This window comes from Schistocerca americana, chromosome 2 (genome assembly GCF_021461395.2).
Source record: "Schistocerca americana isolate TAMUIC-IGC-003095 chromosome 2, iqSchAmer2.1, whole genome shotgun sequence".
In the NCBI taxonomy this organism is placed as follows: domain Eukaryota; kingdom Metazoa; phylum Arthropoda; class Insecta; order Orthoptera; family Acrididae; genus Schistocerca; species Schistocerca americana.
In genome coordinates this window covers 1,016,396,515-1,016,424,256 of record NC_060120.1, presented here as the reverse complement: position 1 = coordinate 1,016,424,256, position 27,742 = coordinate 1,016,396,515, and the positions used below count along the sequence as shown (strand labels likewise).

General features: G+C 43.7%; 1 protein-coding gene across 2 annotated transcripts in view; it reads left to right on the top strand.

Moving 5' to 3' along the window:
- The window catches only part of LOC124594940 (androgen-induced gene 1 protein-like), a 223,507-nt gene that overhangs the window by 60,298 nt on the left and 135,467 nt on the right, over positions 1-27,742 (top strand). The gene's annotated exons all lie outside the window — the stretch shown is intronic.

Sequence of the window (27,742 nt, the reverse complement as noted above, 5' to 3'; positions counted from 1 at the left end):
CGGAGTCACTGATAGTTTAGTTATACTGTTTTAATCAGTCACTATACAGCTTCAGCATTTCGCCGTTTACTTGTTAACTAAATATCGTATCCCCGACAACATTCTGGGGACATCCGCGCGAAGGCGTTCTTAAGATCTGAGAATGCCATTTGTAAAAAAGGGGCAACGACCCTTTCGGTAACAGGCTTCACTGTAATTTCGAGACGCGCAGCAAACAAGAGTTGGTGTAAGCGACAGGTACAGGCAATTTAACAAATGTTTCCACGAGTTAGCTGCTCCTTAAAGGAATCCGCTTGTCTGCTTCAACGCGCTGGGACACTTTGTCGTTTGCGTTGCTGACAGTGTTGGGAGATTACTGCGGCTAACTCGCTATATGCATAATCAGCTATTTGACATTCATTGCCGTATAAAGAACGCCTCCCAACTGTTCTGTGCGTTAGGCTCTTAAACTGTGCACGTTCATGCTGCTGCTGCTGCTGCTTGGCTTCTAATGCCAGTCTTTTCACATTTGTTGAAGTCGAGCAAACAACGTTCTTAGGTGTATCATTCAGTCATCAAAGTGGATGTATTTCTCATTTATATTTGGTTTTCGTTACGGTCGTAATCACCCAGCAAGATGGCGCAGTACTGGAGGAGTCGCCACTCGCAGGAGGCGCCAAATGGTCTCCAAGGGAAACAAGATTTTCCGGAAAATATATTATTAGAGCCGGCCGCTGTGCCCAAGCGGTTCTAGGCGCTACAGTCCGGAACCACGCGACCGCTACGGTCGCAGGTTCGAATCCTGCGTCGGGCATGGATGTGTGTGATGTCCTTAGGTTAGTTACGTTTAAGCAGTTGTAAGTCTAGGGGACTGATGACTTCAGATGTTAAGTCCCATAGTGCTCAGAGCCATCTGAACCATATTATTAGAGTAAATTCTATATATTAAACTACGCGTTTCTAGAGGGGGCGGCTTACCGACTATCAGGCCAGATTTGCAGCTTTGTTCAAGAGTTCCTTGCAAATGCAACTCAACACGTGTCTCTTATCGGAACAAAATCTTCGGATTTTCTCTTCCGGAGCACGCCTAAGGAGTGTGATGTAGCAATGCCAGAAGACAGTAACGATTTGCAGAAATGCTTACAGAGCATTGATGACTGGTGCAGGGACTGGTAGCTGATCCCGAAGGTAAATAGATGTAACATATTGCGCATACATACGAGGGTAATCCCAAAAGTAAAGTCTCCTATTGTTTATAAGTTCATAGACTTGTTTATTTCTATAATGGTTTACATCAGTTTACAGCTTGAATGTTTAGCTATTTTTCGACGTAATCACCATTTCTGTCGATGCATTTTTGTAGACGCTGTGGCAGTTTTTGTATGCCCGTGTCATACCAGCTCGCCGCCATGTTGTTCAGAAAGTTACGAACCTCTTCTTTCACCTCGTCGTCGGAGCTGAATCGCTTTCCGGCCAAATGTTCTTTTAACCTAGGGAACAGGTGATAGTCACGGGGTGCCAAGTCAGGACTAGAGGGTGGGTGGGTGATTATGTTCCACTGAAACTGTTGCAGGAGCAACGGTTTGCCGAGCGATGTGTGGGCGAGCGTTGTAATGGAGAATGTGTACGCCCTTGCTCAACATTCCTCTTCTCCGGTTCTCAGTTGCCCGTTTGAGTTTTTTCAGAGTCTCACAGCACCGGTCAGCGTTAATTGTGGTCCCAGCGGGCATAAAGTCGACCAATAATAATACCTCTTTCCGATCCCAAAAAACGGTTGTCATGACTTTACCGGCAGACTGCAAACTCTTTACACAACTTACGAACATTTTTGATATCCATGTACGATTCACTATACACTTCTGTCAATTGATTGGCGATGGATTTCAATCGGAACAGTGTCCTTTGCGTTCAAAAACCGAATAACTGCGCGCAATTCTCACTTGGCGGTAACATCCATTCTCAACGGCTGCCTAGCCAAGACAGCGCCTCAGCGCGGCGTGCGCATGTTTACACACAGCGCGTGAAGCACTCTTCATAACAGTGTGAGCAACTGCCACACAAACAGAGTTTTGTACTTTAAAAATAGGAGAACTTACTTTTTGGATTAGCCTCGTAGGGAAAAGAAATCCACTACTACATTGCTACACTATTAATGACAAACTGCCTGAAACAGTAACTACTGTAAAAATATCTAGCAGTAACTATTCACAGCGATCTTAAGTGGAATGACCACATAAAAGAAATAGTGGGACGCCAGACTGAGATTCATAGCAAGAATCTTAAGGAAATGTAATTCGTCGAGCAAGGAGATGGCTTGCAATCCGTTTGTTCGACGGATTATTGAATATTGGTCATCATCTGGGGCCCCAAGCAGGCAGGACTGATAGAAGAGGAAGAGAAGCTCCAATGAAGAGCGGCGCGTTTCGGTGCGAGAGCGTTACAGGGCCTTTCAACAAAGTCCAGTGGCTGACGCTACAAAAGGCATTGTGGATGACGGACAGTTTTGCTACTGAAGTTTCGGAAGAGTTCTCCCCACGCACCATTCGCGGATGGAACCGGAAAGGGGAATAAGTAACCACAAGTACCTCGCGCCGCAGACGGTCAGGTGTCTTGCAGAGTAATGATGTAGATGTTGATCATGTGCTTTGGACTTTGCTGACTGACTGCTTCATAAGAAACTTCCTATCTATAACACTCTAAAGGAGCGGTCGTCAAACTGGGTACGCGGGCCGAATTCTGCCGGAATCAAGTGCTGGTGCGGTTCGCGGTTCTCACATGGGAAACTGCCCGTAGCACCCTCCTCACATTCAGTGGTAAGATGGTCCAGTGCATAGTCCGTCAAAAACTGAACACAGATCAACAATGAAAACATGAAGAAGGTGTACTGAACTACGAAAAAAGAAGCAGAGTGGAAACAGTGAAAGGTCCTAGCACAAGATGTGAAACATCGATTGAATTGAAATAGCCACGGCGTCGCAGTTCTGTGGTCACGGTGTTGGACTGCGAAGGGAAATATCCGTGTTCAACCCTCCCTTGTGCCCCATATTCTTTTTTCTTCGCAAGGTTATGAACTGTCTCTCCGGTCACTGATGTGTCTGTTCGGTGTACCGTAATTTGTGTCTGTGTCGTGGTGTAATATCCGATTGCAACAGCGAATTCTAACGTTCCGTTTTGGAAGTTTTGGTCTTGAATTCCTTTGTCGGAACGCAGTTCACGCTAGTTTGTTGATTTTATCTCTGTGAGTGGTCTATACGGCATCTTGTCTGCTCTCACTACTCATCACATTTATTTGCGACAGTAATATTTTCTTACTTGGCTCATGTTCTATAACCATTATACAGTGTGACAACTATAAAAAAGCAGATAAAAATTCACTTGGCGCTTTCCTGAGAGACAATCTGCACTCATTCCAAATTAATAATATAATTGTAGACCAGATGTGGCATAAATTCAAAGAAATAGTATCGACAGCAATTGAGAGATTTATACCAAATAAATTGAGAGCTGCATCAAACCAGTCTCAGGACTGAAGACCACAACAGCAACATACCAAATAAATTAACAAACGACGGAGCTGATTCTCCTTGGTACACAAAACGGGTTAGAACACTGTTTCAGAAACAACGAATCAAACATGCCAAATTTAAACAGACTCAAATTCCCCAAGATTGACAATCTTTTACAGTAGCTCGAAATTTAGCGCGGACTTCAATGCGAGATGCCTATAACAGTTTCCACAACGAAACTTTGTCTCGAAACCTGGTAGAAAATCCAAAGAGATTCTGGTCGTATGTGAAGTATCTTAGCGGCAAGAAACAATCAATGCCTTATCTGCGCGATAACAATGGAGATACTATCGAAGACAGTGCTGCCAAAGCAGAGTTACTAAACACGGCTTTCCAAAATGTCTTCACAAAAGAAGACGAAGTAAATATTTCAGAATTCGAATCGAGAACGGCTGCCAACATGAATAACGTAGAAGTAAATATCCTCGGAGTAGTGAAGCAACTTAAATCACTTAATAAAAGCAAGTCTTCTGGTCCAGACTGTATACCAATTAGGTTCCTTTCGGAGTATGCTGACGCATTAGCTCCATACTTAACAATCATATACAACTGTTCGCTCCACTAAATATCCGTACCTAAAGACTGGAAAGGTACACAGGTACACCAATATTCAAGAAAGGTAGTAGGAGTAATCCACTAAATTACTGGCCCACATCATTAACGTCGATGTGCAGCGGGATTTTAGAACATATATTGTGTTCGAATATTCTGAATTACCTCGAAGAAGACGGTCTATTGACTCACAGTCATCATGGGTTTAGAAAACATCGTTCCTGTGAAACACAACTAGCTCTTTATTCACGTGAAGTGTTGAGTGCTATTGACAAGAGAGATCGATTCCGTATTTCTGGATTTCCGGAAGGCTTTTGACACTGTACCACACAAGAGGCTCGCAGTGAAATTGCGTGCTTATGGAATATCGTCTCAGTTATGTCACTCGATTTGTGATTTCCTGTCAGAGAAGTCACAGTTCGTAGTAAATGACGGAAAGTCATCGAGTAAAAAAGGAGTGATTTCTAGCGTTCCCCAAGGTAGTGTTACAGGCCCTTCTCTGTTCCTTATGTATATCAACCATTTGGGTGACAATCTAAGCAACCGTCTTCGTTTGTTTGCAGATGACGCTGTCGTTTATCGACTAATAAAGTGATCAGAAGATCAAAACAAACTGCAAAATGATTTAGAAAAAAATATCGGAATAGTGCGAAAAGTGGCAGTTGACCCTAAATAACGAAAAGTGTGAGGTCATCCACATGAGTGCTAAAAGGAACTCGTTAAACTTCGATTACACGATAAATCAGTCTAATCTAACAGCCGTAAATTCAACTAAATACCTAGGTATTACAATTACGAACAACTTAAATTGGAAGGAACACATAGAAAATGTTGTGGGGAAGGCTAACCAAAGACTGCGTTTTATTGGCAGGACACTTAGAAAATGGGCCGGCCAGGGTGACCGAGCGGTTCTGAGCACTACAGTCTGGAACTGCGCGACCGCTACGGTCGGAGGTTCGAATCCTGCCTCGGACATGGATGTGTGTGATGTCCTTAGGTTAGTTAGGTTTAAGTAGTTCTAAGTTCTAGGGGACTGATGACCTTAGAAGTTAAGTCCCATAGTGCTCAGAGCCATTTGAACCAACTTAGAAAATGTAACAGACCTACTAGGGAGACTGCCTACACTACGCTTGTCCGTCATACCGCTGCGCGGTGTGGGATCCTTACCAGAGAGGACTGACGGAGTACATCGAGCCGCGCGGGATTAGCCGAGCGGTCTGGGGCGCTGCAGTCATGGACTGTGCGGCTGGTCCCGGCGGAGGTTCGAGTCCTCCCTCAGGCATGGGTGTGTGTGTTCGTCCTTAGGATAATTTAGGTTAAGTAGTGTGTAAGCTTAGGGACTGATAACCTAAGCTTAGGGACTGATGACCTTAGCAGTTAAGTCCCATAAGATTTCACACACATTTGAACATTTTTTGAGTACATCGAAAAAGTTCAAAGAAAGGCAGCACGTTTCGTATTATTGCGAAATATGGGGGAGAGTGTCACAGAAATGACACAGGATTTTGGTTGGAAATCATTAAAAGAAAGGCGGTTTTCGTTGCGACTGAAATTTTTCACGAAATCACAATCACCAATTTTCTCCTCCGAATGCGAAAATATTTTTTTGTCACCGACTTACATAGGGAGGAACGATCACCACGATAAAATAAGGGAAATCAGAGCTCGTACGGAACGATGTAGGTGTTCATTCTTTCCGCGCGCTATACGAGATTGGAATAATAGAGAATTATGAAGATGGTTCGATGAACACTCTGCCAGGCTCTTAAATGTGATTTGCGGAGTATCGATGTAGATGTAGAACTGCCAAGATTATAAAAGAACGGACACATTACTTACCGAACGCGCGGTTCATAAATTTGTGAAAAAAAAAATGGGGCATGGCGGAGATTTGAAAACGGGTCTCCCGCTTTGTAGTTCAACAGTATGACCACACAACCAAGGCTCTGTGATTCTTGGTGTACACTTGATATTGCACATATTAATCTCGCACCGTTCACTACTTCTATTTTACTTTTTTTGACAGTTCAGTCCGCCTTGTTTTCATACTACATCTGTGTTCAATTTTGGACGACTTATCCACGGGGCCATCTTACCACTAAATGTGAGGGCGTTGCGAGGGCAGTTTCCCTTGACAGCACTAGAATATTATTATAGACGGCTGACAACCACGAACCGCACGAGCACTTGATTCAGGCCGCATTCGGCCTGTGGGTCGCACTTTGACGACCACTGCTCCAATGACCGCCTTGTCATTACATACGCATTTTGGTATCTGACAGTGATTCGGATTCCCTGTTCAGCCCGAGCAGCTATACAGAGAAAAGGTGAGAGGTACTAAGGCTTCATACCACGGTCGTTGAGGACATCGCCCCCACCACCGTCATGTCACGTGGGCCTGGCCACTAACGCACAGGGTCCGTAAATACAGAGTTTTTACAAATGATTGAAGTGATTTCACAGCTCTACAATAACTTCATTATTTGAGATATTTTCACAATGCTTTGCACACACATACAAAAACTCAAAAAGTTTTTTTAGGCATTCACAAATGTTCGATATGTGCCCCTTTAGTGATTCGGCAGACATCAAGCCGATAGTCAAGTTCCTCCCACACTCGGCGCAGCATGTCCCCATCAATGAATTCGAAAGCATCGTTGATGCGAGCTCGCAGTTCTGGCACGTTTCTTGGTAGAGGAGGTTTAAACACTGAATCTTTCACATAATCCCACAGAAATCCTGTTTAAGAAATGCCGAACATCATGATGGAAGTGTGGTGGAGCACCATCCTGTTGAAAGATGAAGTCGGTGCTGTCGGTCTCCAGTTGTGGCATGAGCCAATTTTCCAGCATGTCCAGATACACGTGTCCTGTAACGTTTTTTTCGCAGAAGAAAAAGGGGTCTTAAACTGTAAACCGTGAGATTGCACAAAACACGTTAACTTTTGGTGAATTGCGAATTTGCTGCACGAATGCGTGAGGATTCTCTACCGCCCAGATTCGCACATTGTGTCTGTTCACTTCACCATTAAGAAAAAATTTTGCTTCATCACTGAAAACAAGTTTCGCACTGAACGCATCCTCTTCCATGAGCTGTTGCAACCGCGCCGAAAATTCAAAGCGTTTGACTTTGTCATCGGGTGTCAAGGCTTGTAGCAATTGTAAACGGTAAGGCTTCTGCTTTAGCCTTTTCCGTAAGATTTTCCAAACCGTCGGCTGTGGTACGTTTAGCTCCCTGCTTGCTTTATTCGTAGACTTCCGCGGCCTACGCGTGAAACTTGCCCGCACGCGTTCAACCGTTTCTTCGCTCACTGCAGGCCGACCCGTTGATTTCCCCTTACAGAGGCATCCAGAAGCTTTAAACTGCGCATACCATCGCCGAATGGAGTTAGCAGTTGATGGATCTTTGTTGAACTTCGTCCTGAAGTGTCGTTGCACTGTTATGACTGACTGATGTGAGTGCATTTCAAGCACGACATACGCTTTCTCGGCTCCTGTCGCCATTTTGTCTCACTGCGCTCTCGAGCGCTCTGGCGGCAGAAACCTGAAGTGCGGCTTCAGCCGAACAAAACTTTATGAGTTTTTCTACGTATCTGTAGTGTGTCGTGACCATATGTCAATGAATGGAGCTACAGTGAATTTATGAAATCGCTTCAATCATTTGTAATAGCCCTGTACTGAGGCGGCACACTTGTCGGGCAGTGTTCGCTCTTCCCTGAAGCCTTCGCTAGCGCCACTGATATGAGTGACTGCCCTTGCCTGTGTTTACGCTTTTAGATTCGGAACGCAATGAAGTGTGTGCGCACGGGTTACAATGACATCCACTACACTCTGGACTTTATTGCTGGCTAGACGTTCATTTCGCGAAGTCTGCCGTCAATGACTACAGCGGTTTTCCCATCACCACCAGCGCGAATAATCATAAACTGTTGTACTTACAGCGAGACGGATGCAAGATGCAGTTAACATTGTCCTTTAAATGAAGCATTTTTCACTGCTTAGTATTTGCATTTGCTAGGTCTTTGCCCTTTGTACAATTTAAAGCTATATTTTGAAACGCAATAACTTAAATTACTGTATAGATGGTGTTGTTTCAGTAAGAAATGCAACCTTTTTCTTTCTGAAGACAGTTCGGTTTTAATCTGGGTTCTGCACCCCGTATTATTCCCTGTCCTTTTCGCTACAAAATCCTATTTTCCAACGTAATCTTCGTTCAAGTCGACGGCCTTACGCAACCTTACTGTGAGAGCACGTATGCCCGCATGGTACCACTCTATTACTCGACGTCTTGCTACCTCTATTACCTCCCCACTATCCAAGTACTGTTTCCTGCGGAGTGCATCGGGCCAGATAGGTGGAAATCGGAAGATGCGAGATTTGAGCTACAGGGGGATGAGGAAGAATGATCCAGTGAGGTAATGTGAGGACTGCCAACAGATTCGCCCAGCTGAGCAGCGAGATTATTTGTTTGTGATCCACCGATAACCTCGAACGAGAGGGTCCGCACGTTCCAACATGGCAGGAGTCACAGCTGTGTGCGACCGGCCAGCACACGGAAGATCGAACAGTTTTGTGAGACCTTGTTGCGACGATGACAGACGCTTCTCCCAATGATTCATCGTGTATTTGTTCACTGCCATATCTCCACAGACGTACTTCAAGTATGTATGAATATCTGATGTGTTGGAGTTTTCCACCAAGAGAAACTCAATATTTGGAATGCACCTCCGTTATGACACCATTTTGAATACTACGTATTGCACCGCCACTAGTTGGAATTTCATGAAACTATCGAAAGTTGTGAGCTCTATCTTCTTATCTCGTGTTTTCTACTGAAAATCTCGTGCTTGTACTCTTGTTAACGTTACTATTACAGAGATCGCCAAAATTTTTTTTTTTTATTGGTCCTGTGCGCAACATGTAACTTCCTTGGTCTTTCCGCTGCCACTGCTTGATCTGCTGCATTCCATTATTTAACAAAAACATAAAAAGAACCTATTATTCATGCTGAGTGGAATGCATGTTCTGTATGGCGGCTCCTGCTGTTGCTGCGGCTGCTGCTGCTTTCTACAACTACATATAATTCGAGAGAAAGGGTTTGGTCAAATCTAAACTCGATAAATGATAACCCAATCAAAAAAACTATATTCTGAAAGCGATTCTTTCTCATTCAATTAACAAAACACTAGAAGCCCTTTGAACAATCGCTTCGTTTGTAAATCTGCCTCCAGTCGCATTAAAGCAATATTACAAATTAATCAAACTCTTGAGACAGACTGAAATACTTCTCAATTGAATACATAGCGAAACAATTCCTTGACAATTACAAAAGAAATCAATGACAAAAGTCAATACTTAATCTATTCGCCTAACAATGGTTTTCCTTAAGAATTCAACTCGTATCATTATCAAAATTACAGTCTGCCGCTACGCACATACACAAACCCTTTTCTTTAAATTAATAAGCGCGCTGCAGATTATAAAAAATATCAACTAAATACCAAATCCTGTGTCGCTGCTGGCGGACACAGCAGTACGGCAGCTCGGCGTCGACCCCTCGCCCAACACACGTGCGTACCACAGCAGGCGGGCTCCTACACTGGCTTCCAAACTACCACTAGTTAATCCGTGCGCTGCGAGGTGCGACAACAATATCTTAGATTCCAGAGCTTGTGTATGCGCGCTGTAGCCAACCTTTACATCCTAAGAGAGTATTGCCAACTCTCACTATAGGGTCTGAAGTGGGAATGTTCCACTATGTCCCACAACTAACTCAGCAATTTTCCAATCGAAATTGGCAAAGAAAGAAACTGTCATTACTTAATGAACTCCCCTCGTAAATTGTCTGTTAGCTAACTACATAGCCTACGTTATTAACTCAGGATAGCATGGCGACACTTGACACAGGTGTTGCCGGTTAACTTGCTGGCGGAGGAAGTTTCCACCAGTATTGGGAGGCTTGCAGAAGGTAGGAAAGGTGACGACATAAACATCTTGATAAGACAGTTGGGGCCGGCCGGAGTGGCCGTGCGGTTCTAGGCGCTACAGTCTGGAGCCGAGCGACCGCTACGGTCGCAGGTTCAAATCCTGCCTTGGGCATGGATGTGTGTGATTTCCTTAGGTTAGTTAGGTTTAATTAGTTCTTAGTTCTAGGCGACTGATGACCTCAGAAGTTAAGTCGCATAGTGCTCAGAGCCATTTGAACCATCTGAAGAAAGTTGGATAACGTCCTGCATTAAATCAAACTTTGCCAGTATTCGTAATAGAAGGGCATGTGACCCCATTGCTACTGCTATCACACATTGGACTGGTGAGCTGGGCATCTCCCAGTCCAATTGCACACTACTTAAATACTTCCTGCACCAGACAACCGCCACTTCTGATGCCCTGTTTTTCGAATCACTAGTATAATGGCCACAGTTTGTAATATACATAAATAAATACGAGTCACGGTTACGCAAGAAACTTTCTTCTGTGCTTACTGTGTACAATGATGGAAGTTACTGCGTTTACACTACATTTTCCCCACTGGCGTGTCCACAGCAGAGGTGCTCATATTAACAGTGCCCCTTCTTCTCCAGACCAACCATGACGATTTGTACTTGGGACCCTGGACATTATGTATTATGCTAGAAGAGTATTAGGTTTAAGTGTAGTATCGACGACGAGCGGATTAGAGGCAAAGCACTAGCTCCGAAAGAAAGGGATTTGGCCGATTTCTTTCCTTCTTAAACACATTTGTGTTTTTCGAAAGACGTCTTTGGTGCTTTTAAAGACGTCTTTGGTGCTTTTAAAGACGTCTTTGGTGCTTTTAAAGACGTCTTTGGTGCTTTTAAAGACGTCTTTGGTGCTTTTAAAGACGTCTTTGGTGCTTTTAAAGACGTCTTTGGTGCTTTTAAAGACGTCTTTGGTGCTTTTAAAGACGTCTTTGGTGCTTTTAAAGACGTCTTTGGTGCTTTTAAAGACGTCTTTGGTGCTTTTAAAGACGTCTTTGGTGCTTTTGAACAACATGGGATCTTTGTTGGTTTTAAAAACACAACTGTGTTTTAAAGATATGACTCCTTTGTTTTTTAAAGATATGACACCTTTGTTTAAAAAGTTTTCTTTGTTTTTAAAAATTTAATTATCTGTTTACCCTAAAAACTATGGTGCAAAAAGTTTTGCTTCTCAAACTCGCCTTTTGCTTCTCAAACTCGCCTTTTGCTTCTCAAGCTCGCCGTTTGCTTCTCAAGCTCGCCGTTTGCTTCTCAAGCTCGCCGTTTGCTTCTCAAGCTCGCCGTTTGCTTCTCAAGCTCGCCGTTTGCTTCTCAAGCTCGCCGTTTGCTTCTCAAGCTCGCCGTTTGCTTCTCAAGCTCGCCGTTTGCTTCTCAAGCTCGCCGTTTGCTTCTCAAGCTCGCCGTTTGCTTCTCAAGCTCGCCGTTTGCTTCTCAAGCTCGCCAAACCGTTTGCTTCTCAAGCTCGCCAAACCGTTTGCTTCTCAAGCTCGCCAAACCGTTTGCTTCTCAAGCTCGCCAAACCGTTTGCTTCTCAAGCTCGCCTTTTGCTTCTCAAGCTCGCCTTTTGCTTCTCAAGCTCGCCTTTTGCTTCTCAAGCTCGCCTTTTGCTTCTCAAGCTCGCCTTTTGCTTCTCAAGCTCGCCTTTTGCTTCTCAAGCTCGCCTTTTGCTTCTCAAGCTCGCCTTTTGCTTCTCAAGCTCGCCTTTTGCTTCTCAAGCTCGCCTTTTGCTTCTCAAGCTCGCCTTTTGCTTCTCAAGCTCGCCTTTTGCTTCTCAAGCTCGCCTTTTTATGTAAAGAAAACTTATCTTTTTCAAAGACATCTGGTTTTTAAAGAAACACATCCCTCGTTTTCAAAAATAATGCGTTTGTTGGTTTTCAAAAGGACATCTTCATTACTTTTTAGAATGATAACTCTTCTTCAAAAATGTCTTTGCTGCTTTTTGTTTACAAAACTCTTCTTTAAAAAACAATTAGTCTGTTTCTTAAACAACTCTCGATTGGTTTAAAAAAAACACGTATTTTGTTTTTATAATGATGTCTTTGTTGATATTAAAAATTCACGGCTGTTGCTTGCTTAAAAAATCAGATCGTCTTCGTTTTCAAAACGATATTTGTTGTTTTTTAAAATACGTCTTTCGTAAAACTCGTTTGTTTGTAGATATGGATCACGTTTGTTTTTTAAATATGTATCTGCTCCTGCTGCTCGTGTATAAACATGGCAGTAAAAGTAGGCTTGCGAAACTGTGTTGGGGTCTTCCGCAAGTGGCTTGGTGCTCGCTTGATCCTGATAGAGCCGGTTCGAGCCCCGGTGGCGGCGGTGGCCGCGTGAGTGAGTGGACACTGAGATGACGGCCCGAGCCCCTGTGGGCGGCAGCAGGCAGCAGTGGAGTGGAGAGCGGCGCAGTGCAGCGGCGCCTGCCCCTGCCACGTGCAGCGCGACCCTCTCCGCCGGGCCGGGGAGGCGCATTGTCCCGAGCAGGCGCCGTCGCTGTGCACTTGTCAGCCGGCGCGGCGGGAAAATCGTTACCGTCCGCCGCCACCGCGGGGGAGGGGCGCTGAAGGGTGAGCCGGGGGCAGGGGGGGGGGGGGCGACGCTCCGGCGCGCGGCGTCTCGCGACACTCGACGGCGTCGCGGCGCCCGCGTCGCCGCTGCAGTAGCATTACTCGCGTCCTCCTGGCAGTCGCCCGGTATTGTCTTCTGGAGGTGCGGTAGCTAGGAACCGCCGGCTGCCATGGTCAGGGCCTCGAGGGCGGCGGGCCACCACCGCCACTGCGGCTGGCACGTGACGGTCACGTGCCGCAAGGCGAGCGCGGCGGCACTGCACGTGTTCGCCGTGCTGCATTTCGCGGTGGGCCTGCACGGCGCCTACCTGCTGGAGCATCCACACGTGGGGCCCATGCAGTCCCAAGTCTTCAGGGAGCTGGGGCAGTGGAAGTTCCTCACCTTCTGGAACATGGTAAGCAGCGTCACACCACACCACGCGCACTCTCCTTACGGACGTAGCCGTAAACTACTTAGCCGACAGTCTCCCTTGTAGTTTCGGTACTTGATGAATTGCTTGTAGTCCGTAGATGACCAGTGGCGCGAGTTACGCTCAGTCCGAGCAAAAGTAATGCTGCGAATCATCTCCCATAAAAGTTTGTTTTCGGTTGTTCAATAGCTCACTTGTTTCTTTGTAGATAAAGTGCATGCTTGATATACACAGGTATAGTATACGTGTCATCACTACTTTCCAGGCACGTGCGCAGTTCACTGCCCACTCACAAAAATTATTAGATTTGAGTGTATGAGGGGAAACAATTACAACAACGCATATTGTACTTCTAATGCGAGTGCAGACACACAATGTCGCAGACGTCACACCAGTGCCCCAATCAGGACACGAACCTTCTACCTGAGCCTTGACTTTGGGTTACAGACACTGGCGTACCTTCCTTTCTCTGGCATATTTCAGTCACTCTTCTCTGTTCTCTGTGTCTGTATCTGTAATGCAATGTTTTAGCATTAACTGAATTCAAGTTGATCCTCGCAAACAAGATAACAGGAGTCAGTCTCTGTCGAAGATACTGTTTACAAAAACAGCGGCGAAGTACTGGTTTCGAACCGACAGCTTCATCTTCAGGCGGTTTTTCCGCGTTTAGATTGTTTGTCGTTTACATTAGTTGTTTACTGTTTTCCCCCTTGTGGCGAAAGTTCATTTTGGTGGTGGTGCCCTACAGAGAAAATAGTGAGAAACGACCTATTTAACTTTATCCATTAACGAATAAAAACGTAAACAAATCTGTAAGGCGGAATTGCTATAGTTTTAGGTTACTTATGTTGAAGATCCCGCCTCATTATGTTGTATTGTTACACACACACACACACACACACACAGGCACAGACACAGACGCAGAACAGTTTTTACCACATGGAAAACTCTAAACAAAGATGGCCATATCACAGACAAAACAGCGTCAAACAATTTTAATTGCACAAGAACCATCTGAAACTGTCGGTTAGACATCGAGATCGGGGGCTATTTGAGTGAATAATTAAACGAATAATTAAATAAATAACTTCACTAACAACGGCTGGTTGCTGGTTTCTTCTACGCAACAATGAACTTGTATTTTGTACACAATCACAGACGCAAAATGTCTGTTTTCAACTAAAAATCACAGTAGCGGAATTCTTTCCGTCGGTGTTCGGCAGAACACGAAAAAATGCTAAATAGGAAACACTTTAATCATGTTTCGAGAAATTGTTTTTGTTTGGTCATGAACCGGATTTCGACTTTAGACTATTGTCAGGTGGCAACGGAATGTCGCGAACACAGATAAAGTGATTTGCGACTAAAACAGATTTTAGCTATAAAGAAGATACACAAAAAGAAACTCTGGCATATAGAGCATTGACAAAGAAAAGTTTTCATCTTTTTACTTAAATGTAACTATTTTTATGTGACATAAAAATTAACTATTTTGTAAACACTCTACTTGTCATTTTGTAACTTCTGTATAAGGAATTTGGTATGGAGATAGGTTGAACTCGAGCAAGAACAGAGGTTACTTCAGAAAGAAAACAATCTACATTTAAGAGGGTGAAGCAGGGAACGGATTTGATTCTTTTTTACGGCAGTGAACTTATGAACGTTGTATAATGTTTAGCTACTTCCATGGCGTGATGTACAGGTGCACCTTCCTGCCCTTCATCCCTGTGCACGCAAAGCTCCGCAGCTACTCTGCGTGCGCCACTGACTTGTCGTGCACTGGGGCAGTTACGGAGGGGTTGGGGGTGGGGGGCGAGGGCGGGGCGCACGTCACGAGCTCTGCTTACCTGAACAGGTAGACACGTGAGGGCAGCTGACATCATTACACATACAATACTTACTTACCTACCGTCATGCATTGCTCACTGTAACAACTAAACTGCTGATATCATGAGGACAGTATTACATAAATGGTTCAATGAACAAAATGTTTTCCGGGGGTGCCACGGAAATGGTAATCATCTAACAGAGCTCCAAAAAATATGAAAGTAAAAGTGAAGTGTATAGAGGTAGCAGTCATGTTTGCATGAGGTGTGCTTGCTTGTTTTGTTTGTTTCAAAATGGCTCAAATGGCTCTGAGCACTATGGGACTCAACTGCTGTGGTCATAACTCCCCTAGAACTTAGAACTACTTAAACCTAACTAACCTAAGGACATCACACACATCCATGCCCGAGGCAGGATTCGAACCTGCGGTCGTGCGGTTCCAGACTGTAGCGCCTTTAACCGCTCGGCCACTCCGGCCGGCTGTTTGTTTCAGTTCTGAAAAAGGCTTTGGCAGAAAGCTCAGTACATAAGGCTCTTCGCTGTACCTGTCTGCAATTCAACGTGGCAAAATGTTTCGTAGATTAAATTCAGTGGCTGTACAGGATCATGAAATTTCCCATTTCTTTTATGGAAATCGTTACAATGAAAGAATATTTCAGTCTTGTAAAGAGCGAATTAATACTTCTCTTCTCGCCCTCACTGTGTGTAATTACTTAAGCTGGCGTGAGATCGAAACGTAGCCTTCTGTGTTCCATCCATCACTGCTACTGCACTATAAAGAACGTCACAGTAAATATTTCGTTGAGCTGAAGTAGTCGGAAAAACAATTGCCAGGAAGCAGTCCCCACTGAGGAGTACGTTGTATAGAACAATAGATATCAGTAGTCAACTAAAGTATGTCCCTTGACGCTGATAGTGTCTGTCAAGTTGAAATAGACCTTAAACTGGGCCACACCTAAAAAGAAGTGTTGCCAACGAATCTGACAATCCTGCTCCAAAACTTCCAGCACTAGTAAAATACAACTAAAAAGGAAAAATGTATGCCGAATGACTCATTCTGGAGCTGAATGTTTCGTTACGTCCTGGCAGACTACAATCTGGTGCAGGATCGAACCCTTGCCGTTCAGAGATAATGACTTCAACGGCTGATACAACCAAGTATTACTCACAGTCCGGTCAAAAGTTTCAATCTTCCAGTACATCACTGTTCTTTCGAAACTTAGCAGATGGTCACTTGTAGACCTTGTAGACGAATGAATAATGGAAACAGTACTTCAATTGTGGCCGAGCCATTCTTCTCCATTTTTAGGGTTCTGTACATCAGTTCGTAAAAGCAGAACACTCATAGGAACACTTTATTGTCCATCTGTCTGTCTGACTGCTAAGAACCCTTTATCTCAGGAACTGGTAGTCAAGTCAAGTCTGCACACTTACCATAGTCGTCTGTTGTTGAAATGTCCGCAGCTCGTGGTCGTGCGGTAGCGTTCTCGCTTCCCGCTCCCGGGTTCCCGGGTTCGATTCCCGGCGGGGTCAGGGATTTTCTCTGCCTCGTGATGACTGGGTGATGTGTGATGTCCTTAGGTTAATTAGGTTTAAGTAGTCCTAAGTTCTAGGGCACTGATGACCATAGATGTTAAGTCCCATAGTGCTCAGAGAGATTTGAACCATTTTTTTGTTGTTGTTGAAATTTATTTTCCATTTGGTTTGTCTACAGGTACATAAATCAATTTGTGCTGTCTTTATTATCTCTGTACTATCTGATGGCACTCTTGTCATGTGCTGAGGATGTGATGCTAAGACTCTATTCTCAATGGCCTGACTTTAAATTACTTTTCATTATCTCTGGAATTAATAAGTTAAGAAATGCAACGGATGAGGTTGGGGGCACCTTGAACCAACACATTCAGCACAGAGTTAGGTAACCTGCTTGCTTCAAACACACCCCTAACCAAGCTGATGCTAAACTGAACTGTCGAATTTTTAAACATTATTTGCTGTAATTTCATTTAACGTTTCTGCTACTCTCATGGAGGTTATATTTGATTTCCATTATCCAATTAATAAAGAGGGGGTTAGGAAGTTTCATGAGGAACACCTAATTAGCATGAATGAACCTTCTATCGTATCGAGAATTCATGGAGAAGAAGTAAAAACTTTGAGGTTCGCCGATGACATTGTAATTCTGTCAGAGACAGCAAAGGACTTGGAAAAGCAGTTGAACGGAATGGACAGTGTCTTGAAAGGAGGATATAAGATGAACATCAACAAAAGCAAAACGAGGATAATGGAATGTAGTCAAATTAAATCTGGTGATGCTGAGGGAATTAGATTAGGAAATGAGACACTTAAAGTAGTAAAGGAGTTTTGCTATTTAGGGAGTAAAATAACTGATGATGGTCGAAGTAGAGAGGATATAAAATGTAGACTGGCAATGGCAAGGAAAGCGTTTCTGAAGAAGAGAAATTTGTTAACATCGAGCATTGATTTAAGTGTCAGGAAGTCGTTTCTGAAAGTATTTGTATGGAGTGTAGCCATGTATGGAAGTGAAACATGGACGATAAATAGTTTGGACAAGAAGAGAATAGAAGCTTTCGAAATGTGGTGCTACAGAAGAATGCTGAAGATAAGGTGGGTAGATCACGTAACTAATGAGGAGGTATTGAATAGGATTGGGGAGAAGAGGAGTTTGTGGCACAACTTGACTAGAAGAAGGGATCGGTTGGTAGGACATGTTTTGAGGCATCAAGGGATCACAAATTTAGCATTGGAGGGCAGCGTGGAGGGAAAAAATCGTAGAGGGAGACCAAGAGATGAATACACTAAGCAGATTCAGAAGGATGTAGGTTGCAGTAGGTACTGGGAGATGAAGAAGCTTGCACAGGATAGAGTAGCATGGAGAGCTGCATCAAACCAGTCTCAGGACTGAAGATCACAACAACAACAACAATCGTATCGAACAACATTCTCCCTGAATTTGAACGACATCGATTTAATCAACATTATTTATGAATAGAAATACCGTAAACTTTAGTTATAAGGAATTACTATTAAATGAATTTCTCTCAATCGGTATTTTACCCGTGAATTGCCCCTTGGTTATACTGGTCAGGATAGCAAGAGGGGGAAACGCTCTCAGAACAACATTGTCATCCAATGACACTCACAGATACGAAGATCGTAAGCAGCCACGCGCTACTAATGAAACTTATTTTGTTAGCGCACGTCACACCGAAGCTCTGCATCAAAAATGCCTCAGAGTGCTTTATTTACGCAAGTTCGTGAAACCAGTGCCTGCTCTAATCATAACTGACGACGTTGTCGGGTCAACATGGGAACACGTAGGGGTTCTCTGCTGCGGAACACCATGTTCTACACTGAGCCCTGAACGGCGTGCTCCAAAACACTTGTGCTGCGCCGGCACTGTGTTCTGTCGCCAGATCCGCCACACTAGACTTGGCCACTGTTTCTATGTTTCGATACAGTGTATCGATACGTGGAACTGTTTCAGTGTTTCGGAACGGCTACGGTTCACTGTTTCGAAACAGTGGTGTTTCATTCCACCACTGTCTCGGATAACTGTGCCACATTCGGTCTCGAGCCAGACACAGAAACTGTATCGTTGTTTCAGAATAAGGCTGTTTCAGTCCACCAGTGCTTGGAACGGACTAATTGTATCGAAACAGTGATGTTTCATTCCCCTCTGTGTCGGACGAGATTCGGGCTCGGCACAGGTATTGAAACACATTTAACATACCACTTCATGAAACACTTTCAAGAGTGTCAAAATCTTTGTGACAAACAATAGCATGAAGCTTAAGATGTCCGAAAATAAAGCTTCGTTTCTAGCTGACTGTCATATTCCGAAATGGCGTAATATCTGCTTTATAAACACTAACCAAGCAATAAAACAACGCATACTATTCACATTCAAAATAATAAATATGTGAAAATCATTCAGTTAAATTACACTTTTTGATAACATACGCTTCTCTGTTCATGTACAGTAATCATATTAAGAAACGTAAGTAAGCCTACAACATTTTGAATAAAAAAAGGCGTAGAGTGACAGTTATTAGACATATACATAAATCTGATGTAGGTATAATTGCAAGCAATCTGTTTGACATATCACTGATAGTGTAATGGTGAACGGGAAGGACTAGGAAGCATGGTGAATTTATATTAACGGCTCGAAACACCTTGAAAGACAAAAAATTTTTCTGTTATATTTTGTTATTTATTCGATTTATTTGGCGTTATTTGTGAGTCTATAGTCACTGTGCCTATTATCCTCAATGATTCCCTTTGTGTGCATGGCAGTTAGCAGGATGGGTATATTACCCATACTAACGGAATGTGGGAATTCCAGTAGCATATCCGTTGCTTCTGCAGTTTGCTCCCACCTCCAGTTCCGTTCGTGGTGGCCTTTCTGTCTTCAGCTATGGCTGTCCTCAGCCAATTGAAAAGTATGAAAGACACACGACACGAAAGCAGCGCATTTTCTGCAGAAATACGAAACTGCCAAGACGCCTAAGTGATAATTTCATACTTTCTGGGATGTGATTAGCGCTCTCGCAACTCATTTGTGTTTATGTGGACATACTTATACAGTAGACATTCAAGATGATAAAATGTGTAGGTTTATTAGATTAGAAAACACAAACTGTTTCACTGTTTCGAAACAGCGTATCGAAACATTACATTGTACTGTTTCATTTGTTTCGAAACAGTTACGTGTTTCAGTTTGCCCATCTCTACGCCACAGGTCGCCGCCTGTCTGACTTCAGAGAGCGGGCAAGCCTCCGATCCCTTTGTTCTGTGTTGACGTATGGAAGGCAAACTTCCTGCCGCCCACTCATGGCTTCAGCATCTTTCAACCACTTTCCGTAGTGTTATATTAGAACAAATAAGCCCTCGGTCACAAATATTAAGTCAATTTTTACTTAATATTTGTGACCGAGGGCTTATTTGTTCTAATATAATTCTGACACGGTCACTGAACCTTAGCAGCTATGTTCAAAGTTTTACTTTCCGTAGAGACCTACGACAGCAGCACGCGTACATCCGACCAGCTTCGCCGTTTCAGAGTTGCTCGCTCCCAGGCACTGGGCCACAACAATCGGCTTTTGTCAGATTCGCTTAAGTCAGGGGATTTCCGCATTTGCGCCACTTACCGCCCCTAGAATGCTTCCCCATTTGTCTTTGCTCCGCTCATATGCTTCTTACCGCCCCATAGTTTTACAGGTTTAAAGCCGACATCATGTACATAAGTGAACATATAACGTCCGTTAAACGTTTTTACGATGCATTACGTCGTTGGTAGTACAGTATCAGTCAGCACCAGAAGAGGAACTTCCATAATCTCAAATTGCTATTGTTACTCGGCCGTAGGGAGAATTATCTTAAGTCACTTTTCAAATCAAAGTAGGGTGCGTTGATACCTCGCAGTGCAAGCGTCCTAACTGATCACCAAGATTGTCTGCGGAGTATACCTTCACGGGAACAATCAGCAACGCAACTTGATGTTACGTCATGGAGTTTACTAACAATGAGAACTAGAAGGGGGTGATGGTGAAGAGGGAGAAGGCAACGGAAGATGCAAACGACTTCTGACAAGCAAAAGATAAGAATGTTATTGGTGTACAAAAAACTAAACGAGGACACGATGCCGAGTGAAGCAAGAAACAAGTATCTGCCCCAAAGCAGAATAAGCTAAATGCACACAGTAAATATTTCATTGATGATGTAGATAAATGTTACCTAATAACAGTTTGACATATAAGAACAATACTAGGAAATATTAGCTTTGCAAAAACTTGACAGCTTACGTCACAGGGAATTGAGCTTCCAGGCTAGCAAATAGACTCTGAGATAAACTGCTGCATCTAAGGGATCGGATTTTGAAAGATAACAGACCGAACGAGTCATTATGTGCCGGCGACAGAACATATTTGCTAAAAGTACATATTACATTTCATTTATTACAAAAAAAAAAGGAAGCATAAGAATTAATGCGGCCAGTAGCTTACTTAAATGAACCACGGATTCATACATGTTACACTGTTGCAAAAGTCAGTGTGTGCGAAGAATGCTGACTAACAGTTCCAGGCAACCTTTCAGTCTTGTGAGTGCAGTGTTTCGTTTCTTGAAAACTTCTCTTCTGTGACAATAACAGAAACGCTTCTGACTATCGTATAGAAACAGTCACAAAAAGATTATAAATATATAGACAAGGAAAGGTGAACTTTTGTCATCAATTAGGAAACATCAACCTTCTCTTTATTCAGTTAACAAAATTTTGCAAGTAAACAGCTTCACTCCTATTGTCGCAATACGATCTATAGAAATGATTGGGAATCTTGTTAAGAATAAAATCCGCAGCAGTAATACGTCATACAACTCGCTCCGCAACCAGAAAAAATTACGGCTAATGCTTTCGCAGCAAATAAATGAATACCATGCGTCATCGACTCTGTTGCAAGCATTTAGACGTAAAGCCGGGTTCCCACGCGCAACTACAGCGACGCCACAGCAAGAGGCATAACGACTGATAAGACAGTTGTGGCGCGTGCTGCTGTTTCCTCACGCAGTCAGTTTCCGCCTTATTGAAAAGCGTGCAGCTAGTATTCTGCGACTGCTTGGAGAGGTGTCGGTGTTGTCACTCAGATTAGAGCCTTAGAATTGAGCCAAGAATCCACTAACAAAGCCTAAATTTTGCATTTTGAATTGCGTTTCACGCTAAAATCAGATGGTCACGTCAAACATACTTACAAAGGAAGTAGCACTTCTAAACAAAAATCCATTCGTGAACCTCTTTTGGATAACAAAAGAAATTTGGAGTACTTGTTGAGCTGCTGAAAAAGCTCTATTAAAAATCCGATACTCAGATAGGCATTACTTGCTCGAGTGAAACTATAAGTGATACTTCGAAATTTGCCACCTGGTGATTATCTGGCATCTTTCCAGTATTTATACCACATTCCTAAAAGCACAGTTTCAATGTCCTTGTGTAATCTGTTGGATACTATTTAAGAAACACTGAAGAGAGCTAATATGTTCACTCCAGCACCCCATATCGGTTAAATAATTCGGTATATAAACGCTATTTCCATACCAAATTTTGATTTATGCTTAGTACAAGTACACTATAATATATTTGGTGACCGGATATGCCCACATCTCGTGGCCGTGCGGTAGCGTTCTCGCTTCCAACGCCCGGGTTCCCGGGTTCGATTCCCGGCGGGGTCAGGGATTTTCTCTGCCTCGTGATGGCTGGGTGTTGTGTGATGTCCTTAGGTTAGTTAGGTTTAAGTAGTTCTAAGTTCTAGGGGACTGGTGACCATAGACGTTAAGTCCCATAGTGCTCAGAGCCATTTGAACCATTTTTTGACCGGATATTCATGTTCCTTTATTGAAACCTAATCAAGCTGAAGTTATAGTGGCGCCAGAAACCTTGTTACTTTCTGTCTCAAGTGGAGTCTACATCTACATCTACATCCATACTCCGCAAGCCAAATGACGGTGCGTGTTGGAGGGTACCTTGAGTACCTCTATCGCTTCTCCCTTCTATTCCACTCTCGTATTGTTCGTGGAAAGAAAGATAGTCGGTATGCCTCTGTGTGGGCTCTAATCTCTCTGATTTTATCCTCGTGGTCTCTTAGCGAGATATGCGTAGGAGGGAGCAATATACTGCTTGACTCCTCGGTGAAGGTATGTTCTCGAAACTTCAACAAAAGCGCTTACCGAGCTACTGAGCGTCTCTCTTGCAGAGTCTTCTCCTGGAGTTTATGTATCATCTCCGTAACGTTTTCGCGATTACTAAATGATCTGGTAACAAAGCGGGCTTCTCTCCGTTGAATCTTCTCTATCTCTTCTATCAACCATATCTGGTACGGATCCCACACCGGTGAGCAGTATTCAAGCAGTGGCGAACAAGTGTACTGTAACCTATTTCCTTTGTTTTCGGACTGCATTTCCTTAGGATTCTTCCAATGAATGTCAGTCTGGCATCCGCTTTATCGACGATTAATTTTATATGGTCATTCCATTTCAAATGGTCCAAATGGCTCTGAGCACTATGGGATTTAACATCTATGGTCATCAGTCCCCTAGAACTTAGAACTACTGAAACCTAACTAACCTAAGGACATCACGCAACACCCAGTCATCACGAGGCAGAGAAAATCCCTGACCTCGCCGGGAATCGAACCCGGGAACCCGGGCGTGGGAAGCGAGAACGCTACCGCACGACCACGAGCTGCGGACCCATTTCAAATCACTCCTAATGCCTACTCCCAGATAATTTATGGAATTAACTGCTTCCAGTTGCTGACCTGTTATATTGTTGCTAAATGATAAAGGATCTTTCTTTCTATGTATTCGCAGCACATTACACTTGTCTACATTGAGATTCAATTGCCATCCCCTGCACCAATCGTCAATTCGTTGCAGATCCTCCTGCATATCAGTACAATTTTCCACTGTTACAACCTCTCGATGTACTACAGCATCATCCGCAAATAGCTGCGTGCGGTTAATGCGGAAACGTGAACTGTGGCGACTTTGTTAGAAAACGTATCGAAACAGGACCAACGTGCTGTTATTTTCTTTTATTGGCTGCCGATGGACGAACACTGGTAGACATTCATCGGAGAATAAATAATGTATATGGGGCAGCATGTCCGTCGAATACTACCGTTGTGGAACGGTGCGACAAGGGGTACACACGATAACGCACGTCCTCACTTCGCAAATGTCGTAATGGGAAAGTTACACCAAGTCAAGTGGGAGGCAATGGAGCACCCGCGCTATAGTATCGATCTCTCCCCACGCCATTATCGCGCCTTCGATCCTTTAAAAAAGCCTCGAAGAGTCGATTCCTATCTGACGGGGATGTGCAGCAGCCATTTACAGACTTCTTCGCGTAGCGGGGACACGTATAATGTGGGTGAACAATATGGCTATCGAGTAGAGAGACCGTGAGCCGTTTTACGTGAATGGCAGAAATTCTGAGCAGGTCTGCGGAGAGGTCCGATGTCCTTAAATGGTTTAAAGACGATAATTAAATTCGAAAATACGGGTGAGCTTGGCGTGGAACCTGGAAAAGGAAGGCGACGACGGTGGTGTTCCTGCAGCTGACCCTGCGGCACCTGCCCTGGGTCGTGTTAATGCTCGCACAGTGTCACGAGAATACTTTATCCCGTCTTCGTTGTTCCATTGTGGATTGTGGGACGACGGCGGGCATGAACTTCTTGATGCAGCAATTTACCAACAGCCGTACGTACTGTAGAAATTTATTTTATTTTATGAACTTCTATGAGCTACCAGTTTCGGCATTACATTGATGCCATCTTCAGGCCCCACTCGTCATAGTCGTAAAATCGCTATACACAGAGGGAGCCATATAACTGGATCCGTGAATCAATCGTCCTGCAACAGCTCTTGGTGGCCAGGCGACACAGACTCATAAATAAGAAGCCTTAGTAACAGCAGGGGCAGTCATCACAGTTAAAAGTATGTACTGTAAGTTGCCTCACAAGGGAACCTCCCCATCGCACCCCCCTCAGATTTAGTTATAAGTTGGCACAGTGCGTAGGCCTTGATAAACTGAAGACAGATCAATTGAGAAAACAGGAATAAGTTGTGTGGAACTGTGAAAAAATAAGCAAAATATACAAACTGAGTAGTCCATGGACAACATAGGCAGCATCATGAAAGTGTGAGCTCAGGAGCGGCGTGGTCCAGTGGTAGCGTGAGCAGCTGCAGAACGAGAGGTCCTTGGTTCAAGTCTTCCCTCCAGTGAAAATTTTACTTTCTTTATTTTTGCATAGTTATTATCTGTCCGTTCGTTCACTGACGTCTCTGTTCACTGTAATAAGTTTAGTGTCTGTGTTTTGCGACCGCATCGCAAAACCGTGCGATTAGTAGACGAAAGGACGTACCTCTCCAATGGGAACAGAAAACATTTGATCGCAAGGTCATAGGTCAACCGATTCCTCCACAGGAAAACATGTCTGATATATTCTGTACGACACTGGTGACGGCATGTGCGTCACATGACAGGAATATGTTGTCGACCCACCTAACTTGTACACTTGGCGAATGGGTAAAAAGAATCTTCTACCTTGCCCGATTTAGGTTTTCTTGTGGATGTGATAATCACTCCCAAAAAAGTGATGAAAACATGAGTTTGTCACATAAACTGAAAATAAAAAATTAAAATTTTCATTCGATGGAAGATTTGAACCAAGAACCTTTCGTTCCGCAGCTGCTCAAGTTACCACGAGACCACAGCGCTCCTGCGTTTCTTATATCCTTGATATTGCATATCTTCCATGAACTACTCAGTTTGTATATTTTGCTTATTTTTTCACAGTTTCACAAAAGTTCTTCCTGTTTTCTCAATTGATCTGTGTTCAGTTTTTCGAGGCCTATCCACTGTGCCAACTTATAACTAAATCTGAGGGGGGTGCGATGGGGAGGTTCCCTTGTCAGTATCAAACAGATATTACTGCTACATTTGAAAATACTGAAAGCAAATAGCACAGTATACGTCCATACTGATAGTTGTAAGGAAGGAGTCTGTGTCGCCTGGCCACCAAGAACTGTTGCAGGACGATTGATTCACGGATCCAGTTATATGGCTCCTTCCGTGTATAGTGATTTTACGACTTTGACGAGTGGACCCTGACGATGGCATCAATGTAATGCCGAAACTGGTAGCACACAGAAGTTCATAAAATAAAATAAATTTCTACAATACATACGGCTGTTGGTAAATTATTGCATCAAGAATTTTATCACGTGGTCAACAGTACAGAAAGTTTTGCGGCCTATTTTACACTGGACCCGTACAAGACCCAGACGGCGCAGCAACTGAAACCTAACGAACCGCAACAACGTGCTGAATTTGCTGTTCGGTTTCTAGCACGGATCAAGGTTGATGATATGGATCGAGAGTCGAGGCACATTTTACACTACAGGGTGCTGTCTTTACACGGAAGTACCGAATTTGGGGCACTGTAAAACCGCGTGTTATGCACGAAGAGCCATTTGTGTCGCCATATGTGAGTGCGTGGTTTGGATTCACAAGCACTTTTATTCTCCGCCCGTCCTTCTTTGAAGAGAATGCACTCACAGGGCCTGTCACTTGCACCATGATGCCTGCATGTTATCGAAACCTCTTTGTACTTCATGTGATTTCTGCTCTGAAAGAGCGCAAATGTCGGGGAAACCGTTGTTTCCATGCAAGATTGGGCAGCGCTTCATGTCTCTGGCCAAATGAAAGAGCTGTTTACTGCGACCTTCCACGGACGTTTTATCTCCAGAAGTATTCCAGATGGCTTGCAAGATCATCTGGTATGAATCCGTCACTTCTGACTCAGCGGATATCTATAAGAACGCGTTTACCAGGAACACATACGGTCTCTACCTGATATGGCCAAGGTACAGAAACACGTTGCTGAGATTCCACCAGAACTGGTGCGAACAATTATTGATTGTCATTTTACGAAGGCAGCATCTCGTCGACAATTCCGGTGCTCACACCAAACAAACTGTGTAAGCAGCCATGTATACTAAATCAACACTGTGCCTTTCTCACTTGTTTGTCCTCTTCTGGCCACGCCATGTTTCCAATCTATTACACACGCAAATTTTTCCATACGTGTTCCTTGCATTCAGGGCGCCAGATTTGCACCTGGTGGCCAAAATTCGAACTAATTTTCTTTCCCAGTGTAAATCGGCTCCGCATTACCGCATTGGCGAATCTACTAAGTGTCGCTGCTACACGATAATTACAGCCCAAACTGGACTTCTCTGAGTAGCTGCACTATAGTTATAACCACTTGGCAGATCTAGAAAGGGTACCAATTTTTCTATATTTTATTAAAGCCCAGTGATAATGTTTTGTATGGATAAAATGAATCTCAGAGTGGGATTTTTACTCTCCAAAACTCAGGCAGTTCATGAATTAAGATTCGTGCGTCATATTTTTTCACACCTAATGTATTCCGTGATAAGTATTCCGACGTAGAAGCCTTGCAGCTGATATTGGGACAGCTACCGTCGAACTATTTAAATTGGACGTCAGTGTCTCGTGGAAGGTGCAATTACAGAACACCACATGTTTCCCACTGGCCTTACACTCATTTCTGAGGTTGATTTTGCTCTGAGCTACTCAGGAAGGTCGTTACCTGTAGACCTGCGAAGGGGAATTTGAAGCGCTCTTTGAGGATCTTCCGGTGCTAATTGGAATCCGTTAGAGATATGCAAACGGGAAGCAGTAGTGTAAGAAACTGAAGAGTAAACAGATGAAATCTAAGCCTAGGGTGAGTAGCCAGTGCTTCGCCGTGATTTTTGAGAGCCAAACAACCCAACCGGTATTATGTGAAGTGCTGCTCACTAAGACTTCTAAACGCTGTGAAGGTCTTATTGTCATTAGGAAACGTAATGTCTTTCCGTCTTAGATAAGATTCAAAACAGTCATTTGCATCGGCTTCCTTGTTGATAATCAGATAGATCAAGAAACTGAGTTTCATAAATAATCAGTCATTAACTCGAGACCAAGAAGAAAAAAAGGAAGAATAGAAGACAACTCGCAACTTCATTTGAAAAGAATGTTCTACTACAAACAGGCCTGAGAACAAATCAGGAGCCTTAGTAACAGCAGGGGCAGTCGTCAGAGTTTTAAAAAAAATGTACTGTAAGTTTCCACAGTATCAAACAGATATTATTGCTACATTTGAAAATAGTGTAAGTAAATAAATAGCACGGTATACGTCCATACCGATAGTTGTAAGGAGTTTGTGTCGCCTGGCACCAAGAGCTGTTGCAGGACGATTGATTCACGGA